Source organism: Schistocerca gregaria, chromosome 6 (assembly GCF_023897955.1).
Source record: "Schistocerca gregaria isolate iqSchGreg1 chromosome 6, iqSchGreg1.2, whole genome shotgun sequence".
In the NCBI taxonomy this organism is placed as follows: Eukaryota; Metazoa; Arthropoda; class Insecta; order Orthoptera; family Acrididae; genus Schistocerca; species Schistocerca gregaria.
In genome coordinates, this window is record NC_064925.1 from 18,286,470 (window position 1) to 18,306,115 (window position 19,646).

A 19,646-nucleotide genomic window follows, 5' to 3' on the forward strand; every position below is an offset into this window, starting at 1 on the left:
AATACAATAAGATAAGACCATTATTGGGGCGATTTTTTGTCATGTTATTAATGTTAAACAATTATTTCATCTTGATGCTCCTATAACTTCTGGAAATCAGAAATGGAAAGGTGCAGCTCCAATCTTTAATAATAGTCTAGATCTAATTATTATTGATGGGATAAATTCTGTTTCCCATCCCATGGGATATTTTATTTGAATCAGCAAAATTGAAAATAATAATATTGTCGATGCTATTGCTTGGACAATAAAATATTTAATTGATGATTCATTTATTATTATATTTTTATTTCTTGTTAGGAGCAGAATAAATGAAAGTAAGTTGATCTCAAGTCCTATTCAAACCCCAAATCAGGAATTTGATGAAATGGACAGGATCGTTCCTACCATTAATGTTGATAGGAAGAGAAGTTTTGTAGAGTTGTTGGTCATTAAAAAGGAGAGGATTGATACCTCTATAAATGGGGTATGAACCCATTAGCTTACCTTTTTACATTAAGGTGTATGATGCACGTTAGTTTTTGATACTAAAGGAGGTAGTTTAATTCTATCTTATGTAATTTTAATGAAGGTAATTTTATTTACTTTATTTACCCTATCAAGGTAACCCTTTAATCAGGCACTTCATTTATTTAATATATAAATCGAAAGGTTTTTTTTGAAATTCTTTTATGTATTATTTTGTTTAATTAGGATTAATTTATCCTGCTCATTTTATTTTTATATATATATATATATATATATAATAAATAATTTATATTAATATATTACATTTAATTGAAATTAAAGTATTATAAGTTCATCTTACCATTATCAATTGATTATTTTAATGCAATTATTTACCTAGGATTATAGCTACTTATGTTTTTAGCTTAAAATAGGTTATTATAATATAATATATATAATAATATGTAATTTAATATTTAATATTATTATAATTGGATATAATAAATAAAATTATTAATTTAAATATAAAATATTATAATTAATATAAATAATTATATTAATTATAATAATATAATTATGTAAATTATCTATAATTAGATTATTTAACTAATATATATGAAAGTTAACTTAATATAAAAAAAAGAATTCATATTAATAACATATTATATTAAATTACATACTTGTATAAAATATATTTATTATATTATTTAATCTTTCTTTATTTATTAGTGAAAAGAAGATTAAATAAGAAAGAATATAATACATTTATTGCTATACATGTTCCATATTAATCTTTAATTATATATAATAGAGAAGTTGTTGTGGTCATACATAGGGGCGTTTCTTTTTTTTTGTTAATGTTTGTGGTTTTTTTCTTTTTTTTCTTTAAATATTTGAATCTTTTATTTTTTCCCGAATTAATAGATTTAAAATTTTCTTATTTTTTATTTTTAAAAGTTTTATTCTTGCTTGTTTATTCACTTTTTCTTTGTATTATATGTAAGTTTTGTTAGACTAAATGTTCTTTTTGCAGTAATTTGATTTAATTATCAAGTGATTTTGGATTTAGCAATTGATTTAGTATCGGCATAATTCGTGCCAGCAGCCGCGGTTATACGATTGATACAAGTGAATATTATTGGTTAAAACAGTTGTTTATATTATTTGGGTTGAAATATAAATTTGTAAGGTGAAATGTTAAAATTTATTTGTGGCCCTTTTTATGAATCTGTGAAATTTAAATAATAAACTAGGATTAGATACCCTATTATTTTAAATGTTAATTATATTTACCAGGGTACTATTAGTTAAGGTCTTTAAACCCAAAGAATTTGGCGGTATCTCATTCCATTCAGAGGAACCTACCCCATGATTGATAATACACGACTTACTCTATTTAATTTATTTGTTTGTATATCTCCGTTATCAGAGAATCTTTTTAGAGTTATAATTCTCAAGATTTATAATTATAAAATATTTCAGGTCAAGGTGCAGCTTATAGTGAAGAGGAGGTGGGTTACAATAGATTTTTGTTTATAACGGATTTGATAGTGAAATACTGTTAATGAAGGTGGATTTGATAGTAATTTAATTTATTTAATTTAACTGATATTGGCTCTGAGATGTGTACACATCGCCCGTCGCTCTCATTATTGATTATTCTATTTTATTTTAAAGTAGCTTCAATTTAGATGAGATAAGTCGTAACATAGTAGATGTACTGGAAAGTGTATCTAGGAAGAGTTTCAAGATATAACTTATTAGTAAAGTGTTTCATTTACACTGAAAATTTTTCTGTGCAAATCAGGATATCTTGATTATTTATTTTATTATATTTATTTTTTGTTTATTTAATTATTTAATATAAATAATTTTATTGTATTTTTGTCTTAGTATATTTTATAGAATTGATTTTTTAAATTATAGTTTATTCGTAATGTAAGTGTTTTATGAAATATTATTTTAAATTTTTTTAAGTAGATTTTATTTATTGTACCTTTTGTATCAGGGTTTATCAAAATTTTAGTATTTATTTTACTTGTCTCGATTTGGGTTGATTTATAAATAATTTATAGTTAATGTATCATAATTATTATTAAATTATTTATAGAAATGAGATGTTAATCGTTTCCCAAGATATCTACTTTCTTAAGAAAAAATTTAATTTTTTAAAGTTATTTGTTTTTATTTAATTTTTTAAGTAAAAATATTAACTTATTTATTCTTTAAGGGATAAGCTTTGAAGTTAATAACCTATAATTTATTTTATAAAAATATAATAGTAAGCTTTAAACCAGCTATCTTTAAGATTACGTTTTAGTTCATTATTTTTTATTTTGATTTTATAAATATTTTAGGTTTTTTATTAAGATTATTAATTTAATTTTAAAATTTTTGTAATAATGATAGAATTAGTATATTTATTTGTATGAAATTTTTACCTTGTGAACTTATTATAAGGAACTAGGCAAAATTGATTTCCGCCTGTTTATCAAAAACATGTCCTCTTGTTTATATTTTGAGGTCTGGCCTGCTCACTGAGCGTATTTTTAAAGAGCCGCGGTATTTTGACCGTGCAAAGGTAGCATAATCATTAGTCTCTTAATTAGTGGCTGGAATGAATGGCTTGACGAGAAATCAACTGTCTCTTAATAAATTTTTGAATTTAACTTTTGAGTCAAAAGGCTTAAATTCTTCTTTAGGACGAGAAGACCCTATAGAGCTTGACATTTTACTTTTATATAGTTTTTTGTTTGTCTTTCTATATTTAATGATGATGTTTTGTTGGGGTGACATGAAGAATAGATAAACTCTTCATTATTATATCATTTATTTATGTTTGTTATTTTGATCCGTAATTTATGATCATAAGATTAAGTTACCTTAGGGATAACAGCGTAATTGTTTTTGAGAGCTCATATCGACAAAGCAGATTGCGACCCCGATGTTGGATTAAGAAAAATTTTGGGTGCAGGAGCCCAATGATTAGGTCTGTTCGACCTTTAAATTCTTACATGATCTGAGTTCAGACCGGCGTGAGCCAGGTCGGTTTCTATCCTAAGATTGTTAATCCATATTAGTACGAAAGGACCATATGGTTAAAATATTTTTTGTTATATTGATTAATATTAATTTATTTACTATTTTGACAGATTAATGTGTTGAATTTAGAATTCATTTATGTAGATTTTTTCTACAAATAGTATTGATACTTTATGATTTATTTATATTTATTTTGAATTTTCTTTTATTGGTTATTTGTGTTTTAATTAGTGTTGCCTTTTTAACTTTATTAGAGCGTAAGGTTTTAGGTTATATTCAGATTCGAAAGGGTCCAAATAAGGTAGGTTTTGTTGGAATTCCTCAGCCATTTAGAGATGCTATTAAGTTAATTTGTAAGGAGCAGCCAATTCCTATTATATCTAATTACCTACTTTATAATTTTTCCCTGTTTTTAATTTAATGATTTCTTTAGCCGTTTGAGTAATTTTTCCTTATTTAACTTATATGTGTTCTTTTTCTTATGGATTTTTATTTTTTTTATGTTGTACTAGATTAGGTGTTTATACTGTTATAATTGCTGGTTGATCTTCTAATTCAAATTATTCATTATTAGGTTCTCTTCGTTCTGTTGCTCAAACAATTTCTTATGAAGTTAGTTTAGCTTTAATTTTATTGTCTTTAATTATTTTAATTGGTAGTTTTAATATGTTTGATTTTATAAACTATCAGCTTTATTGTTGATTTATTATTATTTCTTATCCTTTAGCTTTAGCTTGTTTTGCTTCTTGCTTAGCTGAAACTAATCGTACTCCTTTTGATTATGCTGAAGGGCAATCTGAGTTAGTTTCACGATTTAATATTGAGTATGGTGCGGGTGGTTTTACTTTAATTTTTTTAGCTGAATATACTAGAATTGTCTTCATAAGAATGTTATTGGCTTTAATTTTTTTGGGCGGTGATTTTTATTCTTTTATATTTTTTATTAAGCTTGCTATTATATCTTTTGGTTTTATTTGGGTTCGTGGAACATTACCACGGTTCCGTTATGATAAATTAATGTACTTAGCTTGAAAAAGTTTTTTACCTTTATCTTTGAATTTTTTTATTTTCTTTGTTGGTTTAAAGATTTTATTTATCTCATTTGTTTAGTGAAATTTTTTGAGAAAAGTTAATAGAAGAGTTAAACTTCTAATTTTACGTTTTCAAAACATATGCTTTTCCTAAGCTAATTAACTTTATTCCTTAATTAATTTATCTCATGCGTTTGCGACATGGACATTAATTAAGAAATATGTGAAGTAAATAATTGTTAAGATTTGACCTGTTATAATATAAGGTTCTTCAACAGGTCGTTTACCAATTCACGTTAGTAAGCATACAACAACTACTATAATTCAGAATAAAATTTGATTAATAGGGTAAAATTGAATGCCTCGGAATGGTGTTTTATTATAAAATGGTAAAATTATTAAGATTCTAATTGATAAAAATAATGCAATAACACCTCCTTACTTATTAGGGATAGATCGTAGAATTGCATATGCAAATAGGAAATATCATTCTGGTTGAATGTGAACTGGTGTTACTAATGGGTTGGCAGGTACAAAGTTATCTGGATCTCCTAATAGGTAAGGATTAATTAAACATAGTATAATTAATAATGATGTTATTATTACAAATGTAATAGAATCCTTAAAGGTAAAGTATGGATGGAATGGAATTTTTTCAATATCTCCATTTAGTCCAAGAGGATTATTCGATCCTGTTTGGTGAAGAAAAAATAAATGAATTGCTGCTATAGCAGCAATAATAAATGGTAATACAAAATGGAATGTGAAGAATCGATTTAATGTTGCATTATCAACAGCGAATCCTCCTCATACTCATTGGACTAAATCTGTTCCTAAGTATGGGATTGCTGATAATAAATTAGTAATTACTGTTGCACCTCAAAAAGATATTTGGCCTCAGGGTAAGACATATCCTATAAATGCAGTTGCTATAACTAAAAATAAAATCACTGTACCAATTATTCAGGTGTGTATATATATATAAGATCCATAGTAAATTCCCCGTCCTACATGTAAGTAGATACAAATAAAAAATATAGATGCTCCATTTGCGTGTAAGGTTCGGATAATTCAACTAATATTTACGTCTCGGCAGATGTGTACTACACTACTGAATGCTATTTCAATATTTGATGTATAATGTATAGCTAAAAATAGTCCAGTTATGATTTGAATTACCAAACATAACCCTAATAGGGATCCAAAATTTCATCAAAATGAAATATTTGTTGGGGCAGGTAAGTCAATTAAAGAGTTATTAATAATTTTAATTAAAGGATGTCTTAATCGTAAGGGTTTATTCATTAGTAATTATCTTATTTTACGAATAAGTCCCTGATTAATATTGGTGATTTTAACAACTGCTAGTAGTGCTAAAAATAAATAAATTATTATTATTATTGTAATAATGAATGTTGGTCTATTATATAATTTTTCTAAAGATATTGTTATTTCTTGATAATTGATTGAATTATCAATATTTATAGTTTCGGTGTTTTTGAAAAAGTCTATAAATATAGATATATCTAGAATAATTAATATTAATATGATAAATACTCACATTATTAATGTAATAATTATAGTGATTGATTTAGGCTGAAATATTTCGTTTGATGCAATTCTTGTAATGTAAATAAATAATACTAGTATACCACCAAGAAATGTTAAAAATAAAATATATGATAATCAATATCTTTCTATTATTGTTCCTGTTATTAATCCAACTAGGAAGGTTTGAAGGATAATAAAAAGCATTATTGATATTGGGTGTCTTAATTTAATAAAATTAATATTTATTACATTTGATAATGATATAATTATTATTTTGATCATTTCAGGGGTTAGTTTATTTAAAATACCGGTTTTGGGGACCGATGATGGAAGCTTTTCCACCTCTGAAGTTTTAAAAGTGGGGGCTGGACTTATTTCCGGTTTACAAGACCGGCGTTTTTTTTAAACTATTAAAACTAATGTTTATATTCTCTATTTTTACTTCTTTATTGATTTATTTTGCTGGTGTTTATGTTTTTTCTTCTAAACGTAAACATTTATTAATGGTTCTTTTGAGATTAGAATATATTGTTCTTTCTTTATTTATGTTAGTTATTGTTTTTCTTATTGAGTTTGATTATGATTATTTTTTTCCTGTTATTTTTTTAGTTTTTTCTGTTTGTGAGGGTGCTTTAGGTCTTTCTATTTTAGTTTCAATAATTCGTTCTCATGGTAATGATTTTTTTAATTCTTTTGGTTTACCTTTATGTTAAAGTATTTATTTATAACTATTTTTTTGATCCCTCTTTGTTTATTAAATAATTGTTGATGGTTGGTTCATTCTTTAATGTTTCTGTCGGGTTTTGTTTTTATAATTTGTGTTTATTCATATGCTGATTTGAATATAATTAGATATTAGTTTGGTATTGATTATTTTTCTTTTAGTTTAATTTTACTTAGTTTTTGGATTTGTTCTTTAATAATCACTGCTAGAGGTTCAGTTTATTTAAGTTCATATCATTCTAATTTTTTTGTTTTTATGGTTTTGATTTTAATAATTATGCTTTATTGTTCATTTGCTAGATTAAGTCTTCTTTCTTTTTATAATTTTTTTGAGGCTAGATTAGTTCCTACTTTACTTTTAATTTTGGGTTGGGGTTATCAACCTGAGCGTTTGCAGGCTGGTGTTTATTTAATTTTTTATACTTTGGTTGCTAGATTACCTTTATTATTAGTTTTATTTAAGGTTTATGATTTTTCTAATACTTTATATTTTCCTTTATTGGTTGATTTTGGTTCTTATTATTTTATGTTTTATGTATTTATAATTTTGGCTTTTTTAGTTAAGATACCTATGTTTTTGGTTCATTTATGACTTCCTAAGGCTCATGTAGAGGCCCCTATTTCAGGTAGAATAATTCTTGCTGGTGTTTTATTAAAGTTAGGTGGTTATGGTATTTTTCGTGTTATAAAGGTTATTTCTTATTTGGGTTTAAAGTTTAATTATTTTTGATTGTCTTTAGGTTTATCTGGGGGTGTTATTGTAAGATTTATTTGTTTTCGTCAGGTTGATTTAAAGTCTTTAATTGCATATTCTTCTGTTGCTCATATAAGAATGGTTATTGGTGGATTGATGACTATGAATTGATGAGGTTGTGTAGGTTCTCTTTCTCTAATGGTTGGTCATGGTTTATGTTCTTCTGGTTTATTTTGTTTATCTAATATTATTTATGAACGTTTAAGTAGACGAAGATTATTAATTAACTTGGGTATAATTAATTGATGCCAAGAATAGCTTTATGATGATTTCTTTTAAGATCATCAAATATGGCTGCTCCTCCTTCTTTAAATTTGGTAGGTGAAATTAGATTATTAAATAGAATTATATCTTGATCTTCTTTTAGATTCTTTGCTTTGATTTTTTTATCTTTTTTTAGAGCTGTTTATACTTTGTATATATATTCTTATTCTCAGCATGGGAATTATTATTCTGGTGTTTATACTTGTTCTCTTGGTTATTTTCGTGAATATCATCTTTTACTTTTACATTGATTGCCTTTAAATATTCTCTGTTTAAAGGGTGAATATTTCTTTTGTTTAGTTTGCTTAAGTATTTTAATTAAAAATATTGTTTTGTGGAATCAATGATATGAAGTTTTTCATCTTAGGCCGTGAATTTATTTTCTATTTGTTCTTTGAGTTTTTTTTCTTTGTTTATTTCGAGAACTGTAATTTTTATTTTAGGTATTTATTATTTAATAATTGATTATAGAGTTTTTGTTGAGTGAGAGCTTTTCAATTTAAATGGTTCTATAGTTGTTATAACTTTAATTTTGGATTGAATATCTCTTATTTTTATATCTTTTGTTATATATATTTCTTCTTTGGTTATTTATTATAGAGAGGATTATATATCTGGTGAAAAGAATATAAATCGTTTTATTATTATTGTTTTAATATTTATTCTTTCTATAGGTTTTTTAATTATTAGTCCTAATTTAATTAGAATTTTATTAGGTTGAGATGGTTTAGGTTTAGTTTCTTATTGTTTAGTTATTTATTATCAAAATGTAAAATCTTATAGTGCTGGTATATTAACTGCACTTTCTAATCGTATTGGTGATGTTGCTATTTTAATTTCTATTGCATGAATGTTAAATTTTGGTGGTTGAAATTATATTTATTATTATGATTTTATTTCTAATTCTTTTGAAATAAAGCTCATTACTATATTAATTGTTTTAGCAGCTATAACTAAGAGAGCTCAGATTCCTTTCTCTTCATGACTTCCTGCTGCTATAGCAGCTCCTACTCCTGTTTCTGCTTTAGTTCATTCTTCTGCTCTTGTTACTGCTGGTGTTTATTTATTAATTCGTTTTAGACCAATATTGGATACTTATAATTGTGGTTGATTTTTACTTTTAATTGGTTGTATAACTATATTTATGGCTGGATTGGGCGCTAATTTTGAGTTTGATTTAAAGAAGATTATTGCTCTTTCTACTTTAAGACAACTTGGTTTAATAATAAGAATTTTGGCTATAGGTTATCCAAAGCTTGCATTTTTTCATTTATTGGCTCATGCTTTATTTAAGGCATTATTATTTATATGTGCAGGTTCAATAATTCATAATTTGAAGGATTCTCAGGATATTCGTTTTATAGGATCAATTGTTAATTTCATACCTTTAACTTCAGTTTGTTTTAATGTTTCTAGTTTATCTTTGTGTGGAATACCTTTTTTAGCGGGATTTTATTCAAAGGATTTAATTCTTGAGATGGTTTGTTTAAGATGAATTAATTGTTTAATTTTTTTTCTTTATCTTTTTTCTACTGGTTTAACTGCTTCTTATTCTTTTCGTTTGTTTTATTATTCAATATCTGGTGATAATAATTTTTATTCTAGATTTTCTTTTGATGATAAGGGTTATTATATTTCATTTGGAATAATTGGTCTATTGTTTGTTGCTGTTTTTGGTGGTAGTCTTTTATCTTGATTAATTTTTCCTATTCCTCATGTGATTGCTTTACCTTATTATTTAAAGTTTTTAACTATTACAGTTGTTATTTTAGGTGCTTATTTAGGTTATCTTATTTCTAATTTTGATTTTTCTCATAATTTATTTTCTTTAAGTATACTTTCTTTTGTTAGATTTGCTGGTTCTATATGATTTATACCTTTTCTTTCAACTAAGTTTATTAGATATATTCCTTTAAAAATAGGTTATTATTCATCTAAGTCATTTGATTATGGTTGAGGTGAATTACTTGGTGGTCCAGGTTTATATAGATTATTTATTTATTTAATTGGTTATATTCAAGGTTGATATGATACTAATTTCAAGATTTATCTTTTAACTTTTATTTTTTGAATATTTATTTTGGTAATATTGTTTTTCGTTTACTTAAATAGCTTATAATTAGAGCGTGACACTGAAGATGTTAAGGAAGTATTTTTACTTTTAAGTATTTATAAATATAGATATATTATTTTTACAGTGAAAATATAATGTTTTATTTAATCTATATAAATTTTAGAAATGTTAACGGAGTTTAACCGCTAATATAAAAAGTTAGCAGCTTTCATATTGGCTTTACATTTCCTTAATTGGAACTATTATAGTTCAATTATATTATTAACAGTAATACGCCTCTTTTTGGCTTCAATTAATAAGAATAAGGGTAGTACATACCAATCTTCCAGGTCGAAACTGACTGCAATATTTCGCTTCTTATTCTATTTAAGGTTGATTGATAATATCAATACTTTTTGAATGCAACCCAAATGTTATATTTAACTACAACCCTTTATTCTGCTCATTGTAATGCTCCTTGGTTTCATTCATGGTATAGTCCTCCTAATAGAACTAGAATAAAAAATATTGTTGATACTGTTCAGATTATAATGTCTGAAGTTTTAAAAATAATTACAATTGGTAGAATTAGTGCAATTTCTACATCAAAAATTAAAAAGATTACTGCGATTAGGAAGAATCGTATTGAGAATGGTATTCGTGCTGATCTTTTTGGATCAAACCCACATTCAAATGGTGATCTTTTTTCTCGATCATTAATTAATTTTTTTGATAGTGTTGTTGCCAGGATTATAACAATTATTGGAATAATAAATCTAATGAAAACTCTTGTTGATAGAATTAGAATTGTTTTTCTTGATTTATATCAAGCTTTCTGATTGGAAGTCAAATGTACTATTTATACTAGAAAAACAATTATCTACCTCATCAATAAATAGAGATATATAAGAATAATCATACTACGTCTACGAAGTGTCAGTATCATGCTGCTGCTTCAAATCCAAAGTGATGTCTTGGTGAAAATTGATTTATTGAGTGTCGAAGTAGACATGTTGATAAAAAGATTGTTCCAATAATTACGTGTAAACCATGGAATCCTGTTGCAACAAAGAATGTTGATCCATAAACTGCATCTGCAATGGTAAAAGGTGCTTCTCAATATTCATATGCTTGAAGTATTGTAAAGTATAGTCCTAATAACACTGTGAAGAATAATCCTTGTAGTGCTTGAGTATGATTAGATTCCATTAAACTATGATGTGCTCATGTTACTGTTACTCCTGATGCTAAAAGAATAGCTGTATTAAGTAATGGAATTTGTATAGGGTTAAAGGGTTGAATTCCTATTGGAGGTCATAGTATCCTAGTTCAATTGTTGGTGCTAATCTTCTTCTAAAGAATGCTCAAAAAAAAGAAACGAAAAATAATACCTCTGATGCAATAAATAAAATTATTCCTCATCGTAATCCAATTGATACAAATCCTGTATGTAATCCTTGATATGTTCCTTCTCGTACTACATCTCGTCATCATTGAATTATAGTTAGTAGGGTAATTCCAAATCCAATTATGAATAAGTTAATATTAAATAGGTGGAATCATTTTGCTAGTCCTGTTACTAGGACTATTGCTCCAATTGCTCCTGTTAATGGTCAAGGTCTATAGTCTACTAAGTGGAATGGGTGGTTTGAGTGAGTTGTTAACATAGGTTTAATATACTTCTCTAGAATATAGAGTTCTTAGAATTGAGAAAACATAGGCTTGAATTATTGCTACTGCTGATTCTAGAATTAATAGAAGTATTTGTCCAATAATTAGTAATGAGATTAAGTTTATTGCTATAGATGGTCCTGTGTTTCCTAATAAGGTTAATAATAAGTGTCCTGCAATTATATTTGCTGCCAACCGTACTGCTAATGTACCTGGTCGAATAACATTACTAATTGTTTCAATTAGTACTATAAATGATATTAATGCAGGCGGTGTACCTTGTGGTACAAGGTGTGTAAATATATGATTAGTATGGTTAATTCATCCAAATAATATAAATCTTAGCCATATAGGTAGGGCAATTGCAAATGTTAATGCTAAATGTCTTGTTCTAGTAAAAATATAAGGGAATAATCCTATGAAATTGTTAAATAATATTATAATAAACATTGAGATGAAAATGAATGTTGTTCCATTAAATGATTTTGGTCCAAGAAGTGTTTTAAATTCATTATGTAAGGTTAAATTTAGTTTATTTCAGATAATGTTAATTCGTGATGGTGTAAGTCAAAATAGTGATGGGATTAATAATAGTCCTAGAAATGTTCTAGTTCAATTTAATGATAAATTAAAGATGTTAGTTGATGGGTCAAATGTTGAGAATAGATTTGTTATCATTTTCAATTTAAGTTTTTTATTTCAATTGTTCCTTTTTCTGCTCTTTTAATAAGGTTAGGTTTAAATGAGAAGAAGTTTATTTGATTAAACAAGATTAATGTAGCTGAAAATATAATGAATAGTGAGAATCATATAAGAGGGGATATTTGAGGGATTTGGATATAATTTCCCCATCAGAAGTAGTCGTTAATTTACTATTATTTGGTTTAAGAGACCATTACTTACTTTCAGTCATCTGATGAATTTCAAGGTGTACTAATTTTTTTTAGTTACTTTAGATTGACACTCTAATGTTATTTATTTTAACTAACTCCTTAAATTATCTTAGATAATCACTTAATAAATCAATTTACTGAAGTTCTTTCAATTACAATTGGTATAAATCTGTGGTTTGCTCCACAGATTTCTGAGCATTGTCCAAAGAATAATCCAGGTCGATTTATTGTGAATGTTCCTTGATTTAACCGACCTGGCGTTGCATCAATTTTAACCCCTAATGCAGGAACTGCTCATGAGTGTAGAACATCTGATGCTCTTGTTAATACTCGTACTTCTGTATTTATTGGTAGGATTGTTCGGTTATCTACATCTAGTAGTCGGAATCCATCATTTTCTAGGTCTTGTTCTGGTGTTATATAAGTGTCAAATTCTACGTCTATGAAGTCTGAATATTCATATCTTCAATATCATTGTCGTCCAATGGTTTTAATTGTAATTATTGCATCTACTGAATCATCAAGTAAATATAATAGTCGTAATGATGGAAGGGCAATAAAAATTAATGTAATTGCTGGTAAAGCTGTTCAGATTGTTTCAATTAAATGTCCATGAAGTATATTACGGTTAGTATAGGAAATAAATAATATACAACTTAGGGCATAACCTACAATTACTGTAATTAATAATAATACGACCATAGTATGATCATGAAAGAATGATAATTGCTCCATTAATGGTGAAGCTCCATCTTGAAGAGATAAATTTGATCATGTTGCCATTAATAAATATTTTCTAATAAAAGGTCAAACCTTTATTTGTAGAGCTTAAATCTACTGCACTAATCTGCCATATTAGAATCTAGAGATTAATGGTAATTCTGAGTAACTATGTTCTGCAGGAGGGTTATTTTGTAGTCATTCTGTTGATCTTCTTATGTTAGCTCTAAATATAATTGCTCGGTTTGTAATCATTCTTTCTCATATAATTACAATGAATATAATGATTCCTACAATAGAAATTGTAGACCCAATTCTTGATACTACGTTTCATGATGTATATGCGTCTGGGTAGTCAGAGTATCGTCGAGGTATTCCTGCTAATCCTAGGAAGTGTTGAGGAAAGAATGTTAAATTTACTCCATTGAATATAATTGTAAATTGGATTTTTAATCATGTATTATTTATAGTTAATCCTGTAAATAGTGGATATCATTGAATGACACCTCCTATAATTGCAAATACTGCTCCTATAGATAATACATAATGAAAGTGGGCTACTACATAATATGTATCATGTAATACAATATCAAGTGATGAATTTGCTAATACTAATCCTGTTAATCCACCAATTGTAAATAGGAAAATAAATCCTAGAGCTCATAATAATGGTGGATTGAACTTGAATTTAGTTCCATATAATGTAGCTAATCATCTAAATACCTTAATTCCTGTAGGTACAGCAATAATTATTGTTGCTGATGTAAAATATGCTCGTGTGTCAACATCCATTCCTACTGTAAATATATGATGTGCTCATACAATAAATCCTATTAGTCCAATTGATAGTATATCATAAATTATACCTAATGTTCCAAATGATTCAATTTTTCCTCTTTCTTGACATACAATATGTGAAATAATTCCGAACCCCGGTAGAATTAAAATATAAACTTCTGGGTGTCCAAAGAATCAAAATAGATGTTGATATAGAATTGGGTCACCCCCTCCTGCAGGGTCAAAGAATGATGTATTTAAATTTCGATCTGTTAATAATATAGTAATAGCTCCTGCTAAAACTGGAAGTGAAAGAAGGAGAAGTAATGCTGTAATAGCTACAGATCATACAAATAAAGGTGTTTGATCTAAAGTTATACTTTCTGATCGTATATTAATTGCTGTTGTAATGAAATTCACTGCACCAAGAATAGATGATACACCTGCTAAGTGCAGTGAAAAAATAGCTAGATCTACAGATGCACCCCCGTGTGCAATAGCTCCTGCTAGAGGAGGGTAAACTGTTCATCCTGTACCAGCACCATTATCTACTATAGAAGATGTAAGAAGAAGGGTTAGTGAAGGTGGTAGTAATCAAAAACTTATATTATTTATTCGTGGAAATGCTATATCTGGTGCACCAATTATTAGTGGAACAAGTCAATTACCAAATCCACCAATTATAATAGGTATATAATAGGTATATAATTATAATTTGTATCAATTGGATTACGATTATTTATTAGTGAAAAGAAAGATTAAATAAGAAAGAATATAATACATTTATTGCTATACATGTTCCATATTAATCTTTAATTATATATAATAGAGAAGTTGTTGTGGTCATACATAGGGGCGTTTCTTTTTTTTTTTGTTAATGTTTGTGGTTTTTTTCTTTTTTTTCTTTAAATATTTGAATCTTTTATTTTTTCCTGAATTAATAGATTTAAAATTTTCTTATTTTTTATTTTTAAAAGTTTTATTCTTACTTGTTTATTCACTTTTTCTTTGTATTATATGTAGGTTTTGTAAGACTAAATGTTCTTTTTGCAGTAATTTGATTTAATTATCAAGTGATTTTGGATTTAGCAATTGATTTAGTATCGGCATAATTCGTGCCAGCAGCCGCGGTTATACGATTGATACAAGTGAATATTATTGGTTAAAACAGTTGTTTATATTATTTGGGTTGAAATATAAATTTGTAAGGTGAAATGTTAAAATTTATTTGTGGCCCTTTTTATGAATCTGTGAAATTTAAATAATAAACTAGGATTAGATACCCTATTATTTTAAATGTTAATTATATTTACCAGGGTACTATTAGTTAAGGTCTTTAAACCCAAAGAATTTGGCGGTATCTCATTCCATTCAGAGGAACCTACCCCATGATTGATAATACACGATTTACTCTACTTAATTTATTTGTTTGTATATCTCCGTTATCAGAGAATCTTTTTAGAGTTAAATTCTCAAGATTTATAATTATAAAATATTTCAGGTCAAGGTGCAGCTTATAGTTAAGAGGAGGTGGGTTACAATAGATTTTTGTTTATAACGGATTTGATAGTGAAATACTGTTAATGAAGGTGGATTTGATAGTAATTTAATTTATTTAATTTAACTGATATTGGCTCTGAGATGTGTACACATCGCCCGTCGCTCTCATTATTGATTATTCTATTTTATTTTAAAGTAGCTTCAATTTAGATGAGATAAGTCGTAACATAGTAGATGTACTGGAAAGTGTATCTAGGAAGAGTTTCAAGATATAACTTATTAGTAAAGTAATTTCATTTACACTGAAAATTTTTCTGTGCAAATCAGGATATCTTGATTATTTATTTTATTATATTTATTTTTTGTTTATTTAATTATTTAATATAAATAATTGTATTGTATTTTTGTCTTAGTATATTTTATAGAATTGATTTTTTAAATTATAGTTTATTGGTAATGTAAGTGTTTTATGAAATATTATTTTAAATTTTTTAAGTAGATTTTATTTATTGTACCTTTTGTATCAGGGTTTATCAAAATTTTAGTATTTATTTTACTTGTCTCGATTTGGGTTGATTTATAAATAATTTATAGTTAATGTATCATAATTATTATTAAATTATTTATAGAAATGAGATGTTAATCGTTTCCCAAGATATCTACTTTCTTAAGAAAAAATTTAATTTTTTAAAGTTATTTGTTTTTATTTAATTTTTTAAGTAAAAATATTAACTTATTTATTCTTTAAGGGATAAGCTTTGAAATTAATAACCTATAATTTATTTTATAAAAATATAATAGTAAGCTTTAAACCAGCTATCTTTAAGATTACGTTTTAGTTCATTATTTTTTATTTTGATTTTATAAATATTTTAGGTTTTTTATTAAGATTATTAATTTAATTTTAAAATTTTTGTAATAATGATAGAATTAGTATATTTATTTGTATGAAATTTTTACCTTGTGAACTTATTATAAGGAACTAGGCAAAATTGATTTCCACCTGTTTATCAAAAACATGTCCTCTTGTTTATATTTTGAGGTCTGGCCTGCTCACTGAGCGTATTTTTAAAGAGCCGCGGTATTTTGACCGTGCAAAGGTAGCATAGTCATTAGTCTCTTAATTAGTGGCTGGAATGAATGGCTTGACGAGAAATCAACTGTCTCTTAATAAATTTTTGAATTTAACTTTTGAGTCAAAAGGCTTAAATTCTTCTTTAGGACGAGAAGACCCTATAGAGCTTGACATTTTACTTTTATATAGTTTTTTGTTTGTCTTTCTATATTTAATGATGATGTTTTGTTGGGGTGACATGAAGAATAGATAAACTCGTCATTATTATATCATTTATTTATGTTTGTTATTTTGATCCATAATTTATGATCATAAGATTAAGTTACCTTAGGGATAACAGCGTAATTGTTTTTGAGAGCTCATATCGACAAAGCAGATTGCGACCTCAATGTTGGATTAAGAAAAATTTTGGGTGCAGGAGCCCAATGATTAGGTCTGTTCGACCTTTAAATTCTTACATGATCTGAGTTCAGACCGGCGTGAGCCAGGTCGGTTTCTATCCTAAGATTGTTAATCCATATTAGTACGAAAGGACCATATGGTTAAAATATTTTTTGTTATATTGATTAATATTAATTTATTTACTATTTTGACAGATTAATGTGTTGAATTTAGAATTCATTTATGTAGATTTTTTCTACTAATAGTATTGATACTTTATGTTTTATTTATATTTATTTTGAATTTTCTTTTATTGGTTATTTGTGTTTTAATTAGTGTTGCCTTTTTAACTTTATTAGAGCGTAAGGTTTTAGGTTATATTCAGATTCGAAAGGGTCCAGATAAGGTAGGTATTGTTGGAATTCCTCAGCCATTTAGAGATGCTATTAAGTTAATTTGTAAGGAGCAGCCAATTCCTATTATATCTAATTACCTACTTTATTATTTTTCCCTGTTTTTAATTTAATGATTTCCTTAGCCGTTTGAGTAATTTTTCCTTATTTAACTTATATGTGTTCTTTTTCTTATGGATTTTTATTTTTTTTATGTTGTACTAGATTAGGTGTTTATACTGTTATAATTGCTGGTTGATCTTCTAATTCAAATTATTCATTATTAGGTTCTCTTCGTTCTGTTGCTCAAACAATTTCTTATGAAGTTAGTTTAGCTTTAATTTTATTGTCTTTAATTATTTTAATTGGTAGTTTTAATATGTTTGATTTTATAAACTATCAGCTTTATTGTTGATTTATTATTATTTCTTTTCCTTTAGCTTTAGCTTGTTTTGCTTCTTGCTTAGCTGAAACTAATCGTACTCCTTTTGATTTTGCTGAAGGGGAATCTGAGTTAGTTTCAGGATTTAATATTGAGTATGGTGCGGGTGGTTTTACTTTAATTTTTTTAGCTGAATATACTAGAATTGTCTTCATAAGAATGTTATTGGCTTTAATTTTTTTGGGCGGTGATTTTTATTCTTTTATATTTTTTATTAAGCTTGCTATTATATCTTTTGGTTTTATTTGGGTTCGTGGAACATTACCACGGTTCCGTTATGATAAATTAATGTACTTAGCTTGAAAAAGTTTTTTACCTTTATCTTTGAATTTTTTTATTTTCTTTGTTGGTTTAAAGATTTTATTTATCTCATTTGTTTAGTGAAATTTTTTGAGAAAAGTTAATAGAAGAGTTAAACTTCTAATTTTATGTTTTCAAAACATATGCTTTTCCTAAGCTAATTAACTTTATTCCTTAATTAATTTATCTCATGCATTTGCGACATGGACATTAATTAAGAAATATGTGAAGTAAATAATTGTTAAGATTTGACCTGTTATAATATAAGGTTCTTCAACAGGTCGTTTACCAATTCACGTTAGTAAGCATACAACAACTACTATAATTCAGAATAAAATTTGATTAATAGGGTAAAATTGAATGCCTCGGAATGGTGTTTTATTATAAAATGGTAAAATTATTAAGATTCTAATTGATAAAAATAATGCAATAACACCTCCTAACTTATTAGGGATAGATCGTAGAATTGCATATGCAAATAGGAAATATCATTCTGGTTGAATGTGAACTGGTGTTACTAATGGGTTGGCAGGTACAAAGTTATCTTGATCTCCTAATAGGTAAGGATTAATTAAACATAGTATAATTAATAATGATGTTATTATTACAAATGTAATAGAATCCATAAAGGTAAAGTATGGATGGAATGGAATTTTTTCAATATCTCCATTTAGTCCAAGAGGATTATTAGATCCTGTTTGGTGAAGAAAAAATAAATGAATTGCTGCTATAGCAGCAATAATAAATGGTAATACAAAATGGAATGTGAAGAATCGATTTAATGTTGCATTATCAACAGCGAATCCTCCTCATACTCATTGGACTAAATCTGTTCCTAAGTATGGGATTGCTGATAATAAATTAGTAATTACTGTTGCACCTCAAAAAGATATTTGGCCTCAGGGTAATACATATCCTATAAATGCAGTTGCTATAACTAAAAATAAAATCACTGTACCAATTATTCAGGTATGTATATATATATAAGATCCATAGTAAATTCCCCGTCCTACATGTAAGTAAATACAAATAAAAAATATAGATGTTCCATTTGCGTGTAAGGTTCGGATAATTCAACCATTATTTACGTCTCGGCAGATGTGTACTACACTACTGAATGCTATTTCAATATATGATGTATAATGTATAGCTAAAAATAGTCCAGTTACGATTTGAATTACCAAACATAACCCTAATAGGGATCCAAAATTTCATCAAAATGAAATATTTGTTGGGGCAGGTAAGTCAATTAAAGAGTTATTAATAATTTTAATTAAAGGATGTCTTAATCGTAAGGGTTTATTCATTAGTAATTATCTTATTTTACGAATAGGTCCCTGATTAATATTGGTGATTTTAACAACTGCTAGTAGTGCTAAAAATAAATAAATTATTATTATTATTGTAATAATGAATGTTGGTCTATTATATAATTTTTCTAAAGATATTGTTATTTCTTGATAATTGATTGAATTATCAATATTTATAGTTTCGGTGTTTTTGAAAAAGTCTATAAATATAGATATATCTAGAATAATTAATATTAATATGATAAATACTCACATTATTAATGTAATAATTATAGTGATTGATTTAGGCTGAAATATTTCGTTTGATGCAATTCTTGTAA

At 26.5% G+C, this 19,646-nt stretch overlaps 1 long non-coding RNA gene across 1 annotated transcript in view; it reads right to left on the bottom strand.

Annotated features, from left to right (window-relative positions):
* LOC126278635 (uncharacterized) overlaps positions 1 to 17,079 on the bottom strand; it is a 76,014-nt gene extending 58,935 nt beyond the window's left edge. Inside the window, exon 1 of the long non-coding RNA XR_007550744.1 lies at positions 15,942 to 17,079. This is a non-coding gene — a long non-coding RNA (uncharacterized LOC126278635). The remainder of the gene's footprint in view (positions 1 to 15,941) is intronic.
* Between the last annotated feature and the right edge of the window lie 2,567 nt (positions 17,080 to 19,646).